The 21,858-nt window shown below is 49.1% G+C and overlaps 1 long non-coding RNA gene across 2 annotated transcripts; it reads right to left on the reverse strand.

The window, feature by feature from the left end:
• Positions 1-1,259: 1,259 nt before the first annotated feature.
• Positions 1,260-20,128, reverse strand: LOC150010763 (uncharacterized). Of its 2 annotated transcripts, none has more exons than XR_016511418.1 (3): positions 20,038-20,128; positions 2,786-2,864; positions 1,260-1,609 (listed from the first exon to the last, which is right to left on the reverse strand). It is a non-coding gene; the product is annotated as an uncharacterized LOC150010763 (long non-coding RNA). The 2 variants fall into 2 exon arrangements; XR_016511419.1 differs by lacking the exon at positions 20,038-20,128 and adding an exon at positions 7,202-7,382.
• Between the last annotated feature and the right edge of the window lie 1,730 nt (positions 20,129-21,858).

Below are 21,858 nucleotides of genomic sequence, written 5' to 3' on the forward strand. Positions count from 1 at the left end.
AAATAATAAGGCGAAAGGAAGCACTCTACCTGATTTCCAGTCTTACTGCATAGCAGCAGTGACCAAGACTGCACGAGATCAGCAGAGGGACACACACACAGGTCATTGAAATAAAAGAGAACCCAGAAGCACACCCACACAAACATAACCAACTCATTTTTTGATGAAGGCGCAAAAGCAGATCGATGGAGAAAGCCAAGTATTTTCAACCCATGGGACTTGAGAGGGGGACACGCACAGGCAAAACAAAACAAAAACACACAAAAAAAGAACCTCAGTCTAGATCTCACACCTTACACAAAAATTAACTCAAAATGGGTTATGCATTTAAAAATGATTCTTTTAGGAAAAAATTTCAGGACGTAAGGCTAGACAAAGAAGTCTTAGGTGTAACACCAAAAGCAGTATCCATGAACGGAAAAGCTGATAAACTATACCTCATAGAGACCTTTGTTCCGCAGAAGTAAAAGACCAGCAAGATTAGGAGAAAATATTTGCAAACCACAATCTGACGAAGGATTAGTATCTAAACTATATAAAGAACTCTCAAAACTCAACAGTAAAAAAAGATGCGGTGAGAAAACGGGCAGAAATGTGAACAGATATTTCGCCGAAGAGAATATACAGATGACAACAAGCACATTAAAGATGTTCAACATCAGCACTCAGCCGGGAAATGCACATTAAAACCACACATGAGGAGTGACCCCAGCACACATATCAGAATAACAACACCAAACACCGACAGGCCAAATGACGGCAGAGACCCTGGGTCGCTCACACGCTGCTGGCGGGGTGGTGAAAGGGTGCAGTGATTCTAGAAAAGCAGTTTGGCAGTTCCTTATACAACAAAACACGCGACCACCATATGACCCAGCAATTGTACTCTTGGGCATTTAACTTGGAGAAATGAAAACATATGTTTCACCAAAAAAAACCCCTGTATACAAATTTTCATCGCAGTTTTATTTGTGATAGCACCAGCTGGAAACACCCCAGATGCCCCTCGGCGGGTGAAGGCTTCACGCAACTGCCGCGCCTTTCCGTCCCGAATACCACTCAGCAGAAAAGGAACGACTGTGCCCACCCGCGCAACAGCCTGGGTGGATGCGAGGAAATTACGCTGCGTGAAAACAGCCAATTCGCAAAGGTCCCCTACCATGTGATTCCGTCCATCTATATAACACTCTCAGACTGTTAAAACTATAGAGACAGAGAACAAATTAGAAGTAGCTGGGGGCTAGAAATGGGGAATAAGAGGGAGGTGGGTGTGGTTGTTGGGACAACAGGGGAACCCTTCTGGTGATGGACATGTTCTACAAGTTGACTTCATCAATGTCAGTATCTGGGTTGTGATACTATAGTTTTACAAGATATAACCTTTGGTGTTACTAGGTAAAGGGTACATTAGACTTCTCTATATTATTTCTTATAACAGCATGTACTTCCTGTTTATTTCAAATTTAAAAGTTTGACTTTAAAATCTTAAAAGAGTTCACAGAAAAAAAGGTGGGGTTCTGACTTCCCTTGAAGAACTGGGAAGATCTTGAAACAGCGGGCTCATGTCCCCACATGACATCCATCAGCTGGCGTGGGTGGTGGCTGTCTCCTGTAGACAATAGGACAGGACACCCTCCTGTTTGCCATAGTCCCTACCTCTCCCTATTGTATCACACTCAGTCATTTAATACAATTACTGGTTCTTGCCTGACCCTAAAGCCTGGAGTTTGCTCCTGTACTTTTAATGACTCTTGTTTACCTGCTTAAGAAAAGAGGATTGTATGGAAGACAAAGGCAGAGGGAAAACAAATTGAATTGTGCTGGCTCTCACATCCAGTTTTCTTATCCAAAGAACTCAGTACCATTAAGCCAAAATTTATACTGTGTGTGAGATAAATGGGAAAGTGTCTCCTTGATTTTGTTCACCAGAGCATCGAATTAAAAATTTCAAACTCAAGCCCTGACCAGTGTGGCTCAGTTGGTTGGGTGTCATTCCACAAAGTGAAAGTTTGCAGTTTTGATTTGTGGTCAGGGCACATGCCTCAGTTGTGGGTTCAGTCCCCAGTCGGGGCCCAGTCAGGACCCAGTCGGAGCCCCTTCACGGCACGTAGGAAAGAAACAATGGATGTTACGTTGGTATTTCTCTCCCTTTCTTTCTCCCTCCCTTCCCTTCTTTCTAAACATAAGTAAAGTCTTTTTAAAAATATTCAAACTTAAAATGGATAACTGTAAAATCTGCCTATATTTTAATATCCGGGCCATCTGCACAATTAAGCAGTTAGAGTTCATTCCTCAACTATGAAAACCTTACCTAACCTGGAAACAATAGTTCACATTTAATCTGCTCAACAGTGACAGATTTAAAAATCACTTTTTAGGGGCCATAACTCCGTTTGGGGGAGGAGAGTGCAAACAGTTTTATTTTAACCTTTTCTGCCGCATCCCTGTAAGTTGATGGGGGGAGGGGAACTGGGACACGGTCCAGGAAAAATGTGCCAAACTCTCATTATACCAATGTAAAAAGCACAGATTTAAAAAAAAAAAAAAAAAAAAAAAAAAACTAGTTTTTATTGCTTATAAAATTAGGGCTAGCCTTAAAATGGGGTTCCTGAGAATGTAATGAAAAATGCCTACGCAGACCTGTGTGCGATGCCCACACGTGTCTGGGCACGGCCTGTGTTTCAGCTTGCTGCTCACTGGTGAGAGAGAAGGCGCGGGGAAGAGAAGCCTAGTCAAGGCCAGCGGAGAGCATCCGCAGGTTAGGCAGCAGCTGCCTGGCACCCACCTGGTTCTCCGCGGTGCTGTTCTCGTTGCCCATCGCGACTCCCAGCGCCCAGCGTCCCTCGGAACTTTATCAGAGGCGGCTGGAAAAAACCAAAGGGTATGCACATCGGTGAAATTGAAGAAGATCCGAGGCTTTTTCCGTCTGCTAGCTTGTCTCCCCAAAGGCAGAAGCCAGATGACGGGAAATGTTTATCTCTGCAGGCCCATCACGGAAACTTGCGTTTGAAGGGCTTCCTTCTGTGAGATGCCACCCAGACTCCCTTCCCAGCGCGGGCTGGCGTGTGGGTTCCCCGCCCCGGGGTTGGCAGACGTTTCTGAAAAACGAGTTTGGTACGGCGTCTCTGAGCCGACGCCAAGGCACACATACCCATGCGTATGCAGACAGGGCGACACAGGCGCCCGGTGCCAAGGGCAGCTAGAGGCGTGCCGCTCTGGGAAGGTTTTCTGTTTTGAACTGTGTGCCGTTGGGAAACCCAGAGTGTGGCTGGTTTCCCGCCGTCGGTGACGGCGGAGCTGGGTGTCGAACATCAGGAGGCGTGAAACCCGCTTCTCCTCAACAACATATGGTTTTCATATTTTTTTTACTCTAAACACTTGTTTCAGCAAATCAGCTTCACTTCTGCACATATTTTTATGAAGGCAGAAGGGTTTCCCTGCTGAGGAAAGTGGGTCGCTGGGGCCAGACGGGGAAGAAGTTGTCATGTACAAGGGGCGTGCCGCCAGGATGGCCAGAGTCATTGCATCGGCCGCACTGAGTGACATTGTTTATTGTCATCGTGATGAGGGGGCTTCCTACGGGTCCCAGAGAATGCTCCCGGCAAGATCCAGCTGACTCCTCTGTGACCCCGGGACATAAGCAGGCTCTCACTCATTCTAGGTGGAAACGCTAAATTACAGAAAACTTAAAAAAATCATAGACTTTTAGACCTTAGGGACTAGAGTCTAATCCAGTAAGGAAGCAGGCTGGAGGGGGGAGGGGCCGACTGAAGACCGGGATTTGAGGTGGGGGTTGGGGGCTGAAGCTGAAGTAGAACACAGTCTCCTTCCTTCTAGTTCACGGTTCCTTCCTGGCCACTATGGCTGTCCTCACCGTATTTCCGCAGAAAACTTCAATGACTGACTTACAACACAATCTGTCCATTGAGTTGCTCATCCACTGACCACTGATCGGGTAGCCACCACGTGCTGCAGCTACTGAACAGTCACTGGGAAATAAAAGTTAAGGATTCTGAGCAGGCTCAATGACAGTGCCCCCAAACTGAGAAAACTGGGACCGAGTCACCATCGTAATCAATCCCCTCACTCCTAACCTTTTAACAGAAAGGACACAATTTCTTAACCTTTTTTGGCATTTTCTGTTTATAAGATGGACCCTCCAAAATTATATGTTCACCTATAAAATAAAAAATGTTCATTTATTTAAAATTGATCATGTCAGTTTATTTATTTTTCTTATGTCCATTTGGAAAATGATGCCTCATTAGCAAATAATGTTGTATTACCGTCATCATGCCCTTCTCAATGATTATTACTTCCTCATACCAAATTCTACATGCAGCTAGAATTTCACTCAGGCCAATGTAATATTAATTTTTGAAACTCCTTCATCAACTTAAATTCAATAATTTTATTGAAAATTAGAACATCCAAAGTAGCTTTTTAAACTGGATCAATAACTGCCAGTCAAGATGGAGGCATAGACAGACACGCTCCGCTTCCTTGTGCAACGAGAGAAAGAATGACAACCAGGTCTCAGAAACAAATAACAACCAAAACTGTCAGAAAATTGAGCTACATGGAAGTCAGACAACCAAGGACTTAAAGAAGCCACATTCATCCAGATGGGCAGGAGGGGCGGAGTCATGGGGACAGGGCCGGAGGGCAGTGTGGCTCAGACAAGCGGAGGCAGCAGCAGAATGAACGGTCCCACACTCACGTGCGATGGATAAAAATTGGGAGAGATACCCTGGGAGCGAGCAATCCAAGTTCCAGGCCGAACTGCACAGCCCAGGGTTCCAGTCGTCGTCGGCAGCCGTCTGTCTCAAGAGACGATGGTGTAGCTTCTTAAGAGTCTATCTGCACCGCCGAGAATGGCTGTGCAGTCCAACTCGGGAGTGACACGGTATCTGTCTCCTCCCGTGTTGAATCGACATCTTGCGATGACGCTGGAGTGTCCTCTCCAGTGAAGCTGAAGCTACAGAGCCTGGGCAGGGTGATATGGAGGGTCTGCTGTTGCCCATGCAGCAGACCCCCCTCTCTCTTCGCAGCTGAAGGGTCCAAGGGAAAGACGAGTCAATACAGCTTGGCTTCAGGTGCGCCGCAGGAGTTGCCGGTGTTGACTACAACGTCAAACCGCCTTAGGGACTCCGGCTCCGGATTTTCTGTTGGGGTTTACTCCCTTAGCCTTTCCCCTGAAGAGGTATGCCGCAAGGCAGCGGAGGTTTTTTGGAGTCAGAGTTTTCCTTCTCTGATGTGCCCTGACTGGAAGATCGAACCAGCGACACTTAGCTCGCAGGCCGACGCTCAATCCACTGAGCCAAAACCAGGAAGATAAACCCCCATTCCCTCTGGCTGTAAAAACCAGTGGGGTTGGGGTGGTGGAAGAAACTGCTGGATTTTTGCCACTTAAAGGGCCCACATGGTCTTACAACATTCACAAACCCCAGGGCAGCAGCTGGAAGGGCATCAGTAACATACGGGAAGTGAATGAAGTGACTGGAAGTGGGGCAAGTGTTGGACAAATGGCCAGAAGCCAGGCAGCAGCACTGTTCTGTCTCTGAGCCCCCCACCACAAACAGAGCCACAAAGCAGTGAAGTGGGTGACCCCACCTGGGCAATTACTAAGGCTCTGCCTCACACAGTTGCCTTTGCTACACAGGCTACACTGCTAAGACAGGGAATAAAAGCAGTCCTACCTAATACACAGAAGCAAACACAGGGAGGCTGCCAAATTGAGGAGGCAAAGAAATATGGCCCAAATGAAAGAACAGAACAAAACTCCAGGAAAAGACTAAAGGAAACAGAGATAGCTAACCTAGCAGAGGCAGAGCTCAAAACACTGGTGATAAGGATTCTCAGAGAACCATGGAGTACAGCAAAAAAATAAAGGAAGATATGAAGGTTATGCAAAGTGAAATAAAGAAAAATATACAGAGAACCAGCAACGAAGGGAAGGAAGCCAGGAATCAAACCAACAATTTGGAACAAAGGAAGAAAAAAGCATTCAACCAGAACAGAAAGAAGAAACAAGAATGCAAAAACAAACAAACAAAACCCATACAAACAAACAAACAACAACAATAAACAAGGAGAGGCTTGGGAACCTCTGGGACAACTTTAAACATACCGACATCCGAACCATAGGGGTGCCAGAAGGAGAAGAGCAAGAGCAAGAAATTGAAAACTTATTTGAAAAAAATAATAAAGAAAAACTCCCCAAATTTGGTGAAGGAAATAGACATACAAGTCCAGGAAGCACAGAGAGTCCCAAACAAGTTGGACCCAAAGAGGACCACACCAAGACACACCATAATTAAAGTGCCAAAGGTTCAGGATAAAGAGAGAATCTTAAAAGAAGCAAGAGAAAAGCAGAGAGTTACCTACAAAGGAGTTCCCCTAAGACTGTCAGCTGATTTCTCAAAAGAAACTTTGCAGGCAAGAAGGGACTGGCAAGAAGTATTCAAAGTGATGAAGAGCAAGGACCTACAACCAAGATTACTCTATCGAGCAAAGCTATCATTTAGAATGGAAGGACAGACAAAGTGCTTCCCAGACAGGGTAAAGCTAAAGGAGTTCATGATCACCAAGCCATTATTATATGAAATGTCAAAGGGACTTACTTAGGAAAAATAAGAAGATCAAACTTATGAACAGGAAAATGACAACAAACTCACAACTATCAACAACTGAATCTAAAAAACAAAAGGAAAAGCAAAAACAAAAACTAAGCAAACAACCAGAACAGGAACAGAATCATAGGTATGGGATCATTTGGAGGGTTATCAGCTGGGAGGGGGAGGGGGAGAATGGGGCAATGGAGCAGGGATTAAGAACCATAATTTGTAGGAACAAAATAGACAGGGGGATGTTAAGACAAGTATAGGAAAGGGAGAAGCCAAAGAACTTATATGCATGAACCAAGGGGGGAGGGACTGCTGGAGGGAAGGGGGAGTACTGGTGGAGGGGAGTAATGGGGGAACAATTGGGATATCTGTCACAGCATAATCAATAAAATATACTTAAAATAAAACAAAATGGATCAATAGACTAAAGAAAGCAGCAAAACTACTTCTGCGTCACGTGAATTTCCGAACCGCAAGGGGAAGGCCTGTGTGTCCGGAACTCTCTCCCGTGACGTCCAGAACAGCCACCCCCTCTGGCTGACAGAGAGCAGAGGGCGGCTCTGCCAGCTACTTACATTCGGGGAAGGTCTGAGACTCTGGAAAGTCGCTTTTCCAGCAATGGGACTTTCTCTTCCTCCATTCAGAAGCGAGTGAGGTCTCAGCTGAGGCGCTGACCCACCAGCCAGCTGGGCAAACAGCTCGTCCCCACCCTCAGCACCGACACCACCCAGCTGCGTTTCATACCTGGGCAGCGGCCATGCAGAGCCACTGTGATTGCACAAGCAGCTCTCAGCACGGCCTGGGCCGCTGCGTCCGGCGCCTGTCACGCAGAGGGTTTGCTCCAGCACTGCAAGAGCGGGCGCACCCTTCAGAGAAAGCTCACCCAGACGAAAACTGGCCCTGGGACCTGATGGGCCACAGCTAAGGGAGCAGGACTGTCCTGCCCTGGGAGCGGGGCGCAATAGAGCAGGGACAAACCTTTCTTTCTAGAAAGGTTCAAAAGGCTCAAAGGGCTTCTGTTGGCACCTGGGAAATTTTGCCATAAATACCGTGGAGAGACAAAGAAAACGTGTGGAAATAGGATGACGCCAGCACCCTGGCACCTGCTTATGGTGTGGGGTGTGCAGAATGCACTTGCCGGGGTGTGGCTTCAGTTTCAACAAGCAAAGCCATAAAAGCAGCAGGCTTGTCAGTTTGCTGCTAGTCAGACCTGCCACCAAGGCTGCAACCCAGAGACCCTTCTGCTCAACAGGCTCCCACCTCCCGGGAGTCCCGCAGTCATTACCCATCAGCCGCCCTTTGGCATGAATGCAGCCAGTTTTGCTTTGCTTCTGTGGGGGCGGAGCCTTTCATTCAAATGAAAGTTTCTGCAGAAGCCTCTTGCCCCTGCCTCGAGGGGCGACCCTTCTGGGAAAATAAATCAGCATTTCATCAAGGTCTCAGGGTAGTGTCAGGAGCTCCCCGGCAAGGAAAGCTGGATGTGGAAGGGGGGGTGCTCAGTGCTTGACCCCTGGGTCAAACAGCAGAAGTGTGTATGTTTCAACAGGTGAATGGATAGCAAACTGTGGTCTAGCCATGCGATGGAATATTACTCCGCCTTAAAAAAGAACGAAGCTCTGCCACACGCTACAACTCCAAAGGCTCTCAAAAATATGATGCTAAGTGCAGGAAATCGCTGGTCATATACTGTGCGATTTCATTGATATGAAATGTCCAGAACAGGCAAACCCAGAGAGACAGAATCCAGGTTGACGGTTGCCTACGGCTGGGCAATGGGAAGTAACTTCTTGATGGGCTCAGCCTTTGATTTTGGCCTCGTGAAATGTTTTGCAACTAGACAGAGGCGGTAGCTGCACAACATTGTGAATTTTTAAAACGCCGCTGCATTGCTCCCTTTAGAATAGTTAATTTTATGTTATGGGAATTTCATCTCAATTTTTCTAAGTGTGTGATTTTCACACCTTGGGGTTCTGCCTAAATGAATTCCACTATTGAGTTAAAAAAAAAAAAAAAGCTTGGAAACGGTTGCTTTACTTCTGTTATCACTAGGTTTCCGTACAATCAAGGACTGGAGGCCTGGGAAACAGAACATTTGCTTCCCCCACCCCCTCAAATCACAGGAGGATTTTTCTAGAGAAGAGAATCCTTTAAAGCAAAATATCTTGGAGGAGCCAACTGGGAATGGAAAGAGGGCCCCAGGCAAGTCTGCAACAGATGAACAAACATTGCAAAAGCCCTGACTAAAAGGAGGGGGGAGTTGGGAGGGGAGGAGGGGGGCAAACCGAAACGGGAGAGTCCCATAAGGCTTTGAAGGGGGGCAACGCTGGATGTTCGGCGTTCAGTCGTGGACCTTGGGCGTGACTTCCCTCCACGAACGGCCCCCTCGGTCGACTCTGGAGCTGCAGGGCATTGCTGTTACTGCCACCACCGGCCCCTGGGCCCCCACCGCCCTGGCTATGCTGGGTGTCATGGTGGACCCCGGTCCCATCGCTGCCGTCCTGGCCACCGCTGGCCACCAGAGAGGCTGCCACTGCTACCGAGGGAAAGAGCAAAGGAATGCTCAGACCTCTCGGCCTCCGTCCCAGGAGCTAGTGGTCCGCCTCTTATACGTAATCGCAGACAGTCGTGGCAGGGTCCCGACGCTGGGCGCTCCACAGTTCACAGCGCCCGCACGCCAGCGCCAGGACTGCCTCCCCTGAGGGCGCACCCAGACAGGACCCCACATCCGTCTTGACGACTGACCGCTGTCTGCTCGTGTCCACGGCCGATCACCTTCTCTCTCTTCACTCCGTCTTCCTCCAAGCCGGACACCAAGCCCCGGACCAGGCTGCCATCGCCCGCAGGTGGGCAAACACACTGTGCGCCCGCGCGCGCGCGCCTCCAGCTCTTTGGAGACCGTACGTAAGGGTTGGGACTGGACACCAGACCCCGGGGCCCAGCGCCGCAGGGTGGACGCCGACTCCGCCGCTCAGCTGCTGTGTACATGGGCCGATCATTGAACTTCTCCGTGCCTGGTTTGTCATCTCTTACATGGGAACCACGTGGCTGCGGTGAGTCAACCTTCGGAAAGCTCTGGGAAGAAATTAAGCGCTACATAAACTGGGTGATTAGAAGATTATTGGCGGCGGGATTTCTGGGGCTCGTTAAGGGCACTTGTCCGCAACGATTCCTGCCCCGGGCTGCTAACGCGTGCCGGCGGCCTGCCCCAGGCAAGGCTGGGGTCACCGAGGGCTCCCCTGCCTGCTGTCCTGTGTGCGCAGCCCCAACGGCCAGCTCCGCCTCAACCTAGTTTCTTGTAGATGAAAATCAAAACTCATTTTAAAGGATGGCTGTTGGGGAGAATTTTGATTTTTCAACTGGTGCATCAGGGCCACATGATCACGGCGACAAAGGGTCCTGAGTAGACACCAGGAGAGCCTTTGAGGCATTCAGTCACATATTTTTAATCATTCCATAAATATCGAGTTCTTTTTATGTGTCAAGCACTGAGGAGCTCATGCTCTTTTTTTATTTTTATTTTTGCCAAATGTTTTTAATTACTGTTTTCAAGGTTTAATAATTTTTTATTTTCTCCTGCCTTGAATCATTTAAATCAAGAGTGCTGGTGGGATCTTGGAGATCCTCTTCCCCAACCACCCCGTTTACAGACGAGGAAGCTGAGGCCAGGGGCGTGGGAATGAATTCCCCATGATCTCACAGTGAGCGAGGGCTGGAACCAGGACTGAACTCAGGCTGCCTGCTTCCAGCCGGCAGGCTTCCCCTGCCCGCCCTCCGCCTTAGACCTGCAGGGCCAGACGAGTCCCACCTGCCCGCTGTGGCCTTGCCCTGCGGACCCAGCCGCCTCCAGCCAGTCGGGGCCTGCGTCAGCCCAGGATGCGGGAGGCTCCGGGCAAGCCGGGCAATCCGGGTAACGTTTGCTCCCTGCGGGTGAGCCAGGTCACCTGGCCCTGCCGGCTCCTTAGGGTCCGGGTCCGTGACAAACCCAGCCCCCGAAGCCCCTCGCTGTTCCCACGGAGAGCCCAGCCCCCGTCCCAGCTTGGCCCCCAGTGGCCGAGTTCAGCAGTTCCCACTCCACCGTGCAGAGCTGAGCGTGGAGCTGCTAATCGCTCTGTTATCATGTTCCTGTTTTAACACAAACAAACAGCAGATTCCTGAGCACCAAGGACCTGGCTGCTCTGTGGCCTTTGAATGAAATGACAGCACTTCCTCCACACCCTTCCCTTCGCCTCCTGTCTCCTTCCCTCCCCCACGTCCGAGGCCACCTCGATGTTTTGATGTGAAAAGTCCAGCCTTGTAGCACATGACGATCAGAAGGAACCTGGAAGTCACCTGCACTCATGCCCCAGAGATCAGGGACGAGCGGACGCGCCCAGCTCCCTGCTGGAGAGAGGCTGGGCCGGCCAGTGGTATCCTCTCCCAGCTCCAACCCCCCACTCTCATATGTGGCCCCCTTTCTGCTTTGCCCGAGGAGGAGGGAGGGGGGAGGAAAGAGAGCACACACTTCCTGTCCACTTCCTGTTTCTGGGAGCATCACCCACCTCCCCGCTTCACCCCAGCGCGGCAGCGGAATCCGGTTTGCAGTTCTCCCAGGCCTTGCTGAGCGGGCCCCGTGGGCCCCACGGCTGGAGCCCCCCCACACCACCGCACAAACACACACACAGGTCTGCGGCTCCCTTCTGAGGGGCCCCTCCTCCAAGCTGCTCCGTTTTAATAATTTCAACTTCTTGTTTGCTCCCCCAGCCTTGGGCGAAGGCTGCTTCCTGCAGCTGGTCCCTCCTATCACACCTTAGAGCTTCCTTTCGGCCTTTACACTCACCTGGGCATCACTTCTTTACATTAAATTCTTTGTTAAAATAGCCAAGAGGTCCTGCCCGCTGCCCCTGACTCATGTGCCGGCTACACGGGGATCCGAACCCAGGTCCTTCTCCTGGGTCCGGCCGTTAAGTGCTCAATTATATGAATGAGGAAAGTGAGTTGGCTCCATTTCATTGGCTCTGACTTTAACAAGATGTTTAGGGTTCACAGTCACCACCGCCAACAGTAACAACGAATTATCACCTAATCACAACCTAGGCTTCCTGTCGTCCTTCCATCCTTGTGTCCCTCTCTGTCACAGGCTCTCAGAACTGGAGGCACTGCTGCTCCAGCTCCATCACAGAGCTCCCCAACTTTCCTACATCTCGGGGCTCCTGCGATCACACGTGTACAGCCCCGACTTGGGACACGGACAGGCTGATTGAGGTCTCCCCCCGCTGCCCACCTGGCCACACTGAGAGCTGACGGGAATCAAGAATTCCTGGCGCCCCTGCAGCCTGTCTGCACACCTGTGAGCCTCTGTGGCCGAGCACTGACCTAATCTAACGCCCTCGCTCTATTGATGAGGGACACAGAGCCTGGTGGATCTGCTCACATTGAGAGCGTCAGCTGTTGGCTGGGCCTTCTCAGCCCTGCTTCATCCGCCAGCAAGCCAGGCTGGACTTAGTCCCAAGATTAGCCCCAGGATTCCTTCTGGGAAGGAATAGCCTTTGCTTGGGGAGAGAACTCGGTGTCATCTGTGCAGGTGTTGAGTAGGGCAGGAGCTAAAGCTCAGTAGAAAGAGAGGATGGCCCTGCTCCCCATGTGAAATTAGAGTAATCCGGGTCTGGTTCCGGGCAGGAAGGTCAGAGAAGGAGACTTGGGGGCAGAGAAAGGAACAGGAGGGGAGACACACCGCGTTGGTGTGGGGTAGAGAAGGGCAGGCCTGAGGGCCAATGGGACGCCCCCTAAAATGGGGTGGCTGGGGACATTTGAATAACAAGAGTGCCTAAGGTCATTTTGAAGGTGTGTTTTATGGTGTAATGAATGCAAAGCCCTCCTCCCTCCACCCCACGTCTTCATACTGCTCTCAGGAATGCTTTGTGAGCACTTGGTTTTGCTTTGGGCTGGGGGTTGGGGGCATGGAACCTGAAAGAAGGGTCTATCTCTGGGTCAATATGATGTAGGCCAGAGATGTAGAAGCCCTGGGGAACTCACAGAGATCTGGGGTGGGCTTTGGGGATCCACTAGGCATAGACTGCAGCTGGAGTCTAAAGCAGCGGTTCTCAACCCGTGGGGCGCGACCCCTTTGGGGGTCGAGCGACCCTTTCACAGGGGTCGCCTAAGACCATCGGAAAACACATAGATAATTACATATTGTTTTTGTGATTCATCGCTATGCTTTAATTATGGTTGGGGGTCATCACAGCATGAGGAGCTGTATTAAAGGGTTGCGGCATTAGGAAGGTTGAGAACCACTGGTCTAGAGGGACAGGGGGACCCTAACTGACTTCTGGGTAAGCACATATTTACAAACTTAAATTAAACCCCCCAAAACAAAACTGGGGATCATACAGACTGTTCCCTTTCTGGAACTGCTTCTTTCTCTCATTGAATAGCAACGTATCAAGAACATATTTAATAGCTGCAGTAGCTACTAAGTTGTTTCTGAGTTTAAGGTGTTTAAAAACATATTACCTCATTGAAACTAATACAAAATAATATCGAATGTAAACTGTAATTGAGAAATAAAAATTAAAGGACATGTAACTCAGTTTCTATAGATTGTCTCTGTCAGGGATGGTTGAGAAGGCTGCAGTGAGGTGGGTGGGGGCCCTAGATTAGATCAGGCCGAGAGGTACTGACACCAGAGAACTGGGGACGGGGGACGCACTCAGAGGCACAGTCAGGCTGGCGGGATCAGCAGTGGGGTCAGGGGCGTGCCAGGACAAGGGGTGAGGGCAGAGAGCAGGCAAAGGCCTGGGTGAGCAAGAACCCGGTGTGGGTGGGGGCAGGGAAGGGCTGCAACCAGACTGGGCACAGAGGAAGCGTAGAGGCTTTTCAGCTCCTTCTTTGCTGCCTTTCGGGGGGGGGGGGGGGTGCACCTGGCGTCTCCATTAGCCGTCAAGTCCTAGGGTGTTAGAGACAGGTCTTAAAGGGTCTAGTTCATCCGCTGGAATCTGGTTCTTTTGGGAACCCAGAGCCTTCATTCAACTTCCCTTCACACCAGCGCGCCCCCTGCTCTGGCTGCTCACCGAACCCCAAAGGATTCCACGTGAGGGAGGATGGATCAAATCCCTCTCGATGAAAGGACAACTCCTTGACTGGGGGCCACTAGAGTCCCCTTGGTCTGTGCCGGGCTGAGCGTCATCGCCGGACAGCTCTCGGAAGACAAAGCGCTGAGCGCCCCGTGTTACAAACCACGTACTGCCCCTGAGCCCCAAAAGGAAAGCACATGGCCGCATCCTGGAAAGGTCTCTTTTTTTCCTGCTAAAGCAGATACTTGTCAACAGCCTCAGATATACGGTTCCCCTTCCTCACGATTTGCATCCAGTCCTTCCCTGCAGACGGAGGAGCAGCAAAACCGTATTTATTATGAAAACAAGCTGTTGAAACCCACAAAAATTCAGACGTCAGTTTGAATCCAAGAGTGGGACTGTGCTGTCAGTTTGGGAATCAAATGCAGTATCAGCACAGTTGGGAACTGGGGGCTCAGGGGAGGGTGTCCTGAGGAGCAGGGATGCTGTTTCGGTGAAAACATACAGAGATCTTGAGCGTAGATGGAATCTCTGTGCCAATTACGACGGAGCCGAAGATTAATACTGATGAGCCATATGTTGGAGCTAAACTAAGAAACTGAAGATATTTGCCTTCCATAGGATATAATAAGACTTTGCAAATGCTATTATTAGGCTTTAGAGAGAGAGAGTTTCAGCTAACATCAGACAATTTTATCATGTAAAATAGAAAACAGCTTTTTAAAATCTCTGTTCCTCAGACAAGTGTATTGTAAAAATAATTTTTTTAATTAAGGAATAGAGCAGGGGAAATCTCATAAAGGAAGCAGCCCAGAGTGGGAGGGGTAAAATCTGCACACAAATTCCTCCTCATATCCCTGGCTGATTCCTAAAATGTAACTATTCGGGGTAAGCACCAAGGAACCCAGGAAAAAGCAATGGCTGGAAGCTAAAGGATCCGAGGAGCAGTTTCCAAGAAAGCAATTTGGAGCTCAAGTCCCATCGAGTTGAAGGTGCTAGGTAAACACCTCAAGCTTCTCACTGAGATCGCAGAAGAATCAAACCTTAACAACAAAGAATGTATCCCAGGACTGAGGAGCATGTCCTAGGAATATGGCTAAATCAAAACAGACCTACCTCAACAAGGTCTAAAACTAAGCTTCTACGGTTTCCAGCAATTTAACTCCCTGATAGAAGAAAATACAATAGTATACAGAGGATGAGAACAGAACCCAGTATCACTGCAACATCAAAAATACCATAACAGACAGCTAGTACGTGAAGAAGCAGGAAAACATGACCTATAATCGAGAGGGAGAAAAATCAATATAAGCAGACACACAGATAACCCAGAAGAATTAGCACACAGGACTTAAAAATTACTCTCCTAATCATGGCAAATAGAATTTACAGGAAAAGGTAGATACAATGGTGGAAGACATAGGAAATTCCTGGAGGATATGTATAATGAAGACTATAGGGAAGACGTGGGAATTTGAGGGAGGAGCGTGGAAAAGTGTCTTAAGAGATACATCACCCCAAAGCAACTTATGGTTCTTGTTTGGATCCTGATTGAAATAAACCAACTGCAATTTTTAAAAAAAATGAGCAGTTAGGGATTTATTTTAACACTAACAGAATTTTTAATATTAAGGAATTACTATGTTTTTTTTTTTTTTTTAGGTATGGTTATAATTTGGTTATGCACATACAAAAAAAAGAGTCCTCGTGTTTTAGAAATACATATTTCAATATTACTGATTGAATGATGGAATGATTGGCGTTAAAACAATATGGACATTGGGGGAAGGGGCACTCATCAATGGGAAGTAGAGTAATAAGTGAACTAAGATCAGCTGTGTGTAGATAACTGTTAAAACCAGTAGTGGGTACAGGAGGATTCTTGTAATATTCTCTCTCCCTTTGTGGGCGCTTGAAGAGCCCATAATAAAATGTTAAGGGAGAAAGGGAGGGAAGGTAAGAAAGAGGAAAAGAAATCCTCCCCCCTTCATTTGTGACTGGAGTGCACCCCAGTTCCCCAGCAAGTCCTGGCTGAGCCGCTCTCTGCCTGTCAATATGGTGAATTAGGTCAGACCTTCCTAAGCCTGCATCCAGGTGATTTGCCAGTAATTTAAGCTACTTTTGATTTGCATTTTCCACACTGAATTTCCCTGTTGAACTTCAGCTGTGGGAGCCGGTGCCCCCAGTAGACCTCTAAGTCTCAGGGATACTTCCCAAGTCCTAGTTCAGCCCTTTTCTCCTGCCCATGTGGGTTTGCTCCCTGGTACTGTGTGTCTGGCCACTGCTTCCTGGCTTCCAGAAAGTGGGTCTGGGGACTTATATCACCATGTATGAATGTATCTCCCAAAGGATAACTCCCTGAGTTCCCTGCTGCCAGGATCTGCCCATCGAGTTGCTTCTCCAAGGTTGGAATCTACAGCTGGATGATCTCCCTCCACACCTGTTGGCCAACACGTCAACCGGCATCTTTTTCTTTATGCTAAACAAGGAGGAGGCATTTGCAAAGAGTATCGACAATCCTGGGGCGGTGGAGCGGGCTGGCGTTGGCAGAGAGGGACGCATGCCCGACAAATGCCACAAGTGAAACTCCTACCAGGCAGAGCAAACAGGATCACCCAGTGCTCTTCAAAGAACGGGAACACACGAGTGGGTGATCTTGTGACTGACCGCGGCTCAAGGGTTGGTTGCCTCATCTGTTTGCTATGGAACATGAGACGCAAAATAACTTTGTCGGATCGGAACGGGAACCCTTGTCAGTTTCAGGAGAAGCACATTCGCAGGAACAGGGCTTTGCGTGACCGAAAAGTAAATAGAGAGCCACAGGTTCTTTAATCTCACCGAGCCACCTACAGAATTGTCCCTTTGAAATGAAAAACGTGGCCCCATGTAGAAAGGATCACACCAGCTTCACCCACACCCATGCCAGGAAGCAAGCATCCGTGAGGAGCGAAGTCTTGCTGCTCAGGAGCTGATCCGCGTCACGGCGGCTACTACCCGCGGAGGGTTGCTCTTTGCAAGAACCTGGATATTTCTTTGGAGCCCCAGAAGACAGAGACGCAGCTGACTTGCCCCATTCCCGACTTCACACAGCTGTAGGCACCTTGGCTGAGTGAAGCGAGTTAGCTCTCTTTGCTTGAACGGCATTAGCCTGTGTTGCTGGGTTTAATCTCTTTGTAATTCTTTGGCACCAATTCCAACGCCAGGCTCTGCCGAGGCTGTTCCCTGCCTGCCGCGCGGAGCAAAATTTCCCCTTTTTAGGTCACAGACTCAGAGCGCTCGCTCCTCTCAGCAGCTCTCCCCACCATGTCAATTTTAGACACCCTGGTTAACCATGTTTCTGAAACCTTGGCAAGGAGGCAAGTGTCTTCGGTGGCTCCTGCCATCCGTGGCACTTTCCAAGATTGAATCAGGCACACACTTGCCCCAACAGGCTAGGATTATAAAAACACATAGAAATGCACCTCTTGGAAACACAGATGAATGAAGAACCCTAGGACGAGGTCGTGAATTGTCCAGTGATGGTGACTCAAAGGATGCAGACAAGCCAACAGACAGGGGTCTTCCTGGATTGGTTTCTCGGTCAGTGTAGGGCTGTTCCCTTTGCTGCCCATGCCGAAGAATGGGAATTGGACTGAAAACTGTCTTCCCCCAGCATTTGGGGCTGGGCTGGGACCTTCTGTGGCAAGATGGACAAATATCACCCGGGCTTGTGGTCTCCTTGGAAATCAGAGCTTTGGACCAGGCTCAGCATCCTAGTGAATATGGCTGCCCAGTGGCTGGTACCCTACAGTCTGGTCAACGGCCCTTGTTCTGGCTCCCTCCCTTCCCTGTTGGCCACCCCGCGCTGTCCCCTACCCCCAGGATGCCGGTGGCTTGTTAAACACGCGTCCTTGCGTGCAGTTCGCAGCACTTTTCATAGAAACCCAGCTTTCACCGCCACTCCGGTGCGATCGCACGCTGCAACAGGTAACTTTGGGGACCTGCCTTTGTCCTCGACTCTGAAAAAGGCTCATTCTTTATTCTGCCTGCGCTCCCTCCCTCCTCTGACTGAGCCCACTTGGCTCCCTACACCCGCGCACCCCCTCGACCCTGCTGATTGGGTTGATTCTGGCTTAGGCTGGGCCAGTTCGATTCTCTCTTGATATTCGATAGGGCCCTAGAAGTCCCTCGGAGGCTGCCAGTCACAAGGCAATGACGAAGGAGGGCCGGGATCGGCGCCAGAGAAACCCAGAGCCTGTGCATGCTGACCCGAGGGAGCCCAGCGGAGGAGACGTCGCCCTCGCACCAGAAAGAAGCAGGCGGCCGCGGAGAAGCGCCCGAAGCGTTGCTACAGCCCAGAGCTATGCTGGCTCAACGAATTCCCCCTTTTACGTGGGTTCTGTTATAACCAAACATTTCCTGATAGAAGGCACCCTCAAACGTTGCCCCAGACCCTGGCCTTTTCTCCGTCCTCAGCCTCCTTCGGCGTCTGACACTGTCCCCCCTCACTTTCCTCAAAGTCCTGGCCTCTTTCTCCTTCTCCAGCTCTTCCTCCTGCCCTCCTCCTAAAACCGTTTAATGAGGTTCAGGACTTGGTCTCCCAGCCTGGTGTTCCCCTCGGAAGATTCCATCAGCACCCATAACTCCCTCTGCTGAGCCCGGGCACGAGGCCCCAGATCCAGAGACGAGCCTCGACTTCTCCCTCCTGCCGCCGCCACACGTCCCGCTCTCTGATGTGGGTCTTCAGTCACTCAATGTCTTGAAATGGAATCTGCTCTCTTTCTCCCTCAAGACAACCCTTCTCTTGACTTTCCCAGTTCCTTTGAGAGAAGCTGTTCTTGTGGCCACATCTCCTGGAACCCTCCCAGTAATTCTTCAGCCCACGGGGATTGTGTCTCAGAATCCACCCCCCACCCCCACTAGCCCAGGAGGCCCACGAGGGTCTGGATGACGTGAGTGTGGGGGACAGCTAGGACTTCATTCCCCGGGCCTGGTACGTGGGGCCGCTTCGAGGCCTGCTCACACGAATTGAAGGAATGAATGAGTATCTTATATTTTTCTCTCTGTTTCGCTCCTCTCGTCTCTCCAATATACGCTCACCGAGCTCTCTGGACTCTTCCTTCCTGATGTCGCTTTCATGGCCCGCTTCCTCCCCACTCCCTTTGCTTTGGGCCAGACCCTGATCGCTACCCATTAGAGCTGCTGCAGAAGCAAGCTGGTCTCCCTGGTTGCAATTGCACCGACACATGGGATTCTGGGAAGGTGATGACAGCGGAGTTCTTACACCCCCCCAAATCCCCTCATATAAACAGATGGAGCAACTGGCTTAAAAGAAAAGAAAAGAAAAACTTATGCACATTTACAGCAAAATAAACATGCATATAATAAGGTTTCCCCTGAGCTTCAACCACCAACAGCCGCAAGATCCACCTGGAATTGGTGGCCGTGCAGCAGAGGGAAGCTACGAGGTGCTGTCAGCTGGGACCAGAGAGCAGGAAAACCCCCAGGGACCAACAGGTATCCCAGGAAGGACGCTGGGCCCATTTGGAAGCAGCCGGTAAAACTGGGTGGACTTTTGCCCCTATATACACACATATGCACATGTTACACACCAGACTGTGAGGGCTGTGTGGGGGATAACGAGTCTCAGTCTGTGCATTTCTGTTTCATGGAGCATGCTGTAAAACAGGACATACACACACACACACACACTCCACTGTGTTTTACTGGACCGTAGGATTCTCTCAGGGGCTGAGAATCCAGCTCTCCTTCACTGTGACCCAATGATTCACATAACCAACACCAGGTCAAACACAGAAACCCACAGTTTTTGTGGAGACCACGCGGCAGCTCCGGTAGGCAGCCAGAGCTGCAGGCCAGGTCTGGAAAGGTACTCGCGTGAGTCTGGAGAGTCACTGTGCAAACCTGTCCAAGCCAACACCGCGGATAGTTTAAAAATAACTCTTTCCCATAAAGTCTTGGCGCATTATGGCCTTAGGGGCCCTGTGAAATCATCATTCCATGGAATTCGAAGTACTTGAAAACCTTCTTTGCCATTGACAGAACCCTAACAGTGGCCAGAGAAACGGTTCAATTCTTATTTTATAAATGAAGAGGCTACGGTCTAGATCAGTGGGGCCATATCCTACCAAAAGTGACTTACTGCAGAGAAAAAAGGACAGTTTATGTAGTTTAGAAGATAACCAGAAGGTGGGGCGGATTAAGAAGCCCAGATGTACCTTTAATTTCCCTTAATATGGAAAAAAATAAAAAAGCAAGGTAAATAGAAATGCATTTATCCCTCCAATCTTAGTAACCAAACCAGTTTAAAGCCGCACGTCGTTCAAAGGAAAAAAGCCACCGTTCTGAGACTGACTTACCTGGTGTCCTCTTAGCATGAGGAGCAGAGAGCGGGGAAAGGCTCTCTCTCCCTGATGTGCCGACTCTCTGTGCTGCCCTCCGCCCGCAGTCTGTCTTTCCCCAGGATCACATGGACGTGTTCTATAAATGTGCATTGGCTTCAGGCTGGAAATGCTGGCCTGCAGGGCAGCGGCGTGTAAGCAATCTGACCCCGGGCAGGAGGCAGCTTTCCAGAAGGCTCTGCAGCCCAGAGGGAGGAAGGACTACAGGGGCAGCGAGCTTGCAGGTGCCGGAGAGGCTGCAGCTCCATTTTCTCACTCTCAGCTTGTGCGGGCTCTGAAGCCGCTTTCCCCGGCCTTCTGCTGCAAGTTAATGTACTTCGGGGAAGTTCTAGATTTTGGCCAGGACCAGCCACTTTTCAAAACAAAGCAGCCTTTACAAAATAAAAAAGGCTCTAAAGTTAGAAGTGCTTCTGGTAAATAGGGACAGGTCATTGTCAGCTTCTACCAACCTCATAAAATCAAATTGTCCTTTTTTTAAAAAATGTTCGTATGCTCCGTTTGGAAGGGGAGGATGAGCGATTCTAAATGGCAAAGCTACCTAGAAGACCATCAGTATTCGGTGAATTAAATGGGCAACCCTACAATGGAAAACTCTCAATTGTTAAAAAGGATGTGAAGCTCTTTATGTACCAACAATGAAAATTCTCCAAGATACATCATTAAGTGAAAAAAAATTAAGGTACAGAACAGTGTGTATAATATGCTCAATATGTGTGAAAAAAAGGAGGGTATAAGGTTATGAGTGTGTACTACATTATGTATAATAGGTAAATTCTATGCTCTGAAAATCATACAATATTATAATATATAAATTGACAACTCTTTCTGGAAACTCACATAAGAAACTAGTGACACTGGCTGGCTCCAGGGAGGGGTGGAGACTGGGGGACAGGGAAAAAGGAAGCTTGTCTCCTCACAGATTTCCTTTTCTGTTCTAGAAACTTTATCTCACATGAATAGTAATTTTTCAAAAACATAGTTTAAAGGTAATCTAATATGCACTAGAAATGTTTAATTTTCAGAATTCCCATTCAGAGCACTGAATCCAATTGACCATAACTCATTTTTTCACACAGTTAAAATTTGAGCCCTGACCAGTGTGGCTGGGTGTCATACTGCAAAGCAAACCGTTGCCAGTTCAATTCGCGGTCAGGGCACCTGCCTAGGTTGCAGGTTTGGTCCCTGGTCGGGGTGCATGCGAGAGGCAACTGATTGATACTTCTCTTCCTCTCTTTCTCCCTCCCTTCTCATGTATCTAAACATAAATAAATAAAATCGTTTAAAAAAATAAAATAAAATCTGTGATTGGGTTGGGAAGATGATATCTTCAGAAGACAGAGTTTTGCAATAACAAAAATTCTGTGATAGCAAAGGACCTACCAGTGAGTTTTGAATAAGGGAATCCAGATTTTCAGTCCTGATGCATCTCCTTTCTAGCCGTGAGCTGATCACTGCCCGGACGCTATGCATCTTGGTTTCATCAGGTGTAAAGTGGTTCCACCTGCCACCTTCCCCACAGGCCCAGTGTGGCCTAAAGAAGGTATTGTATATAAAAAATCCTTTAAAAACAGAAAATCCTTATGGAAGAATAGGATCGTGAGCGGTGACCACATTTTATGATGGTTTTTCTGCAGTTCTTGTGTAATTCAGCACTCAGATAATTTAAGTCAAATGTTCCCAGTTTATTCATCCAGGATAAATGTTCCCAGTTTATTCATCCAGAAGCAGTTTTAGCCCTCACATTAGTTCCAGTGCATAAGCCTTGGGTGGAATTACCTT

This window comes from Furipterus horrens, unplaced genomic scaffold, assembly GCF_987537825.1.
Source record: "Furipterus horrens unplaced genomic scaffold, mFurHor1.1.pri manual_scaffold_5, whole genome shotgun sequence".
NCBI classification, from domain to species: domain Eukaryota; kingdom Metazoa; phylum Chordata; class Mammalia; order Chiroptera; family Furipteridae; genus Furipterus; species Furipterus horrens.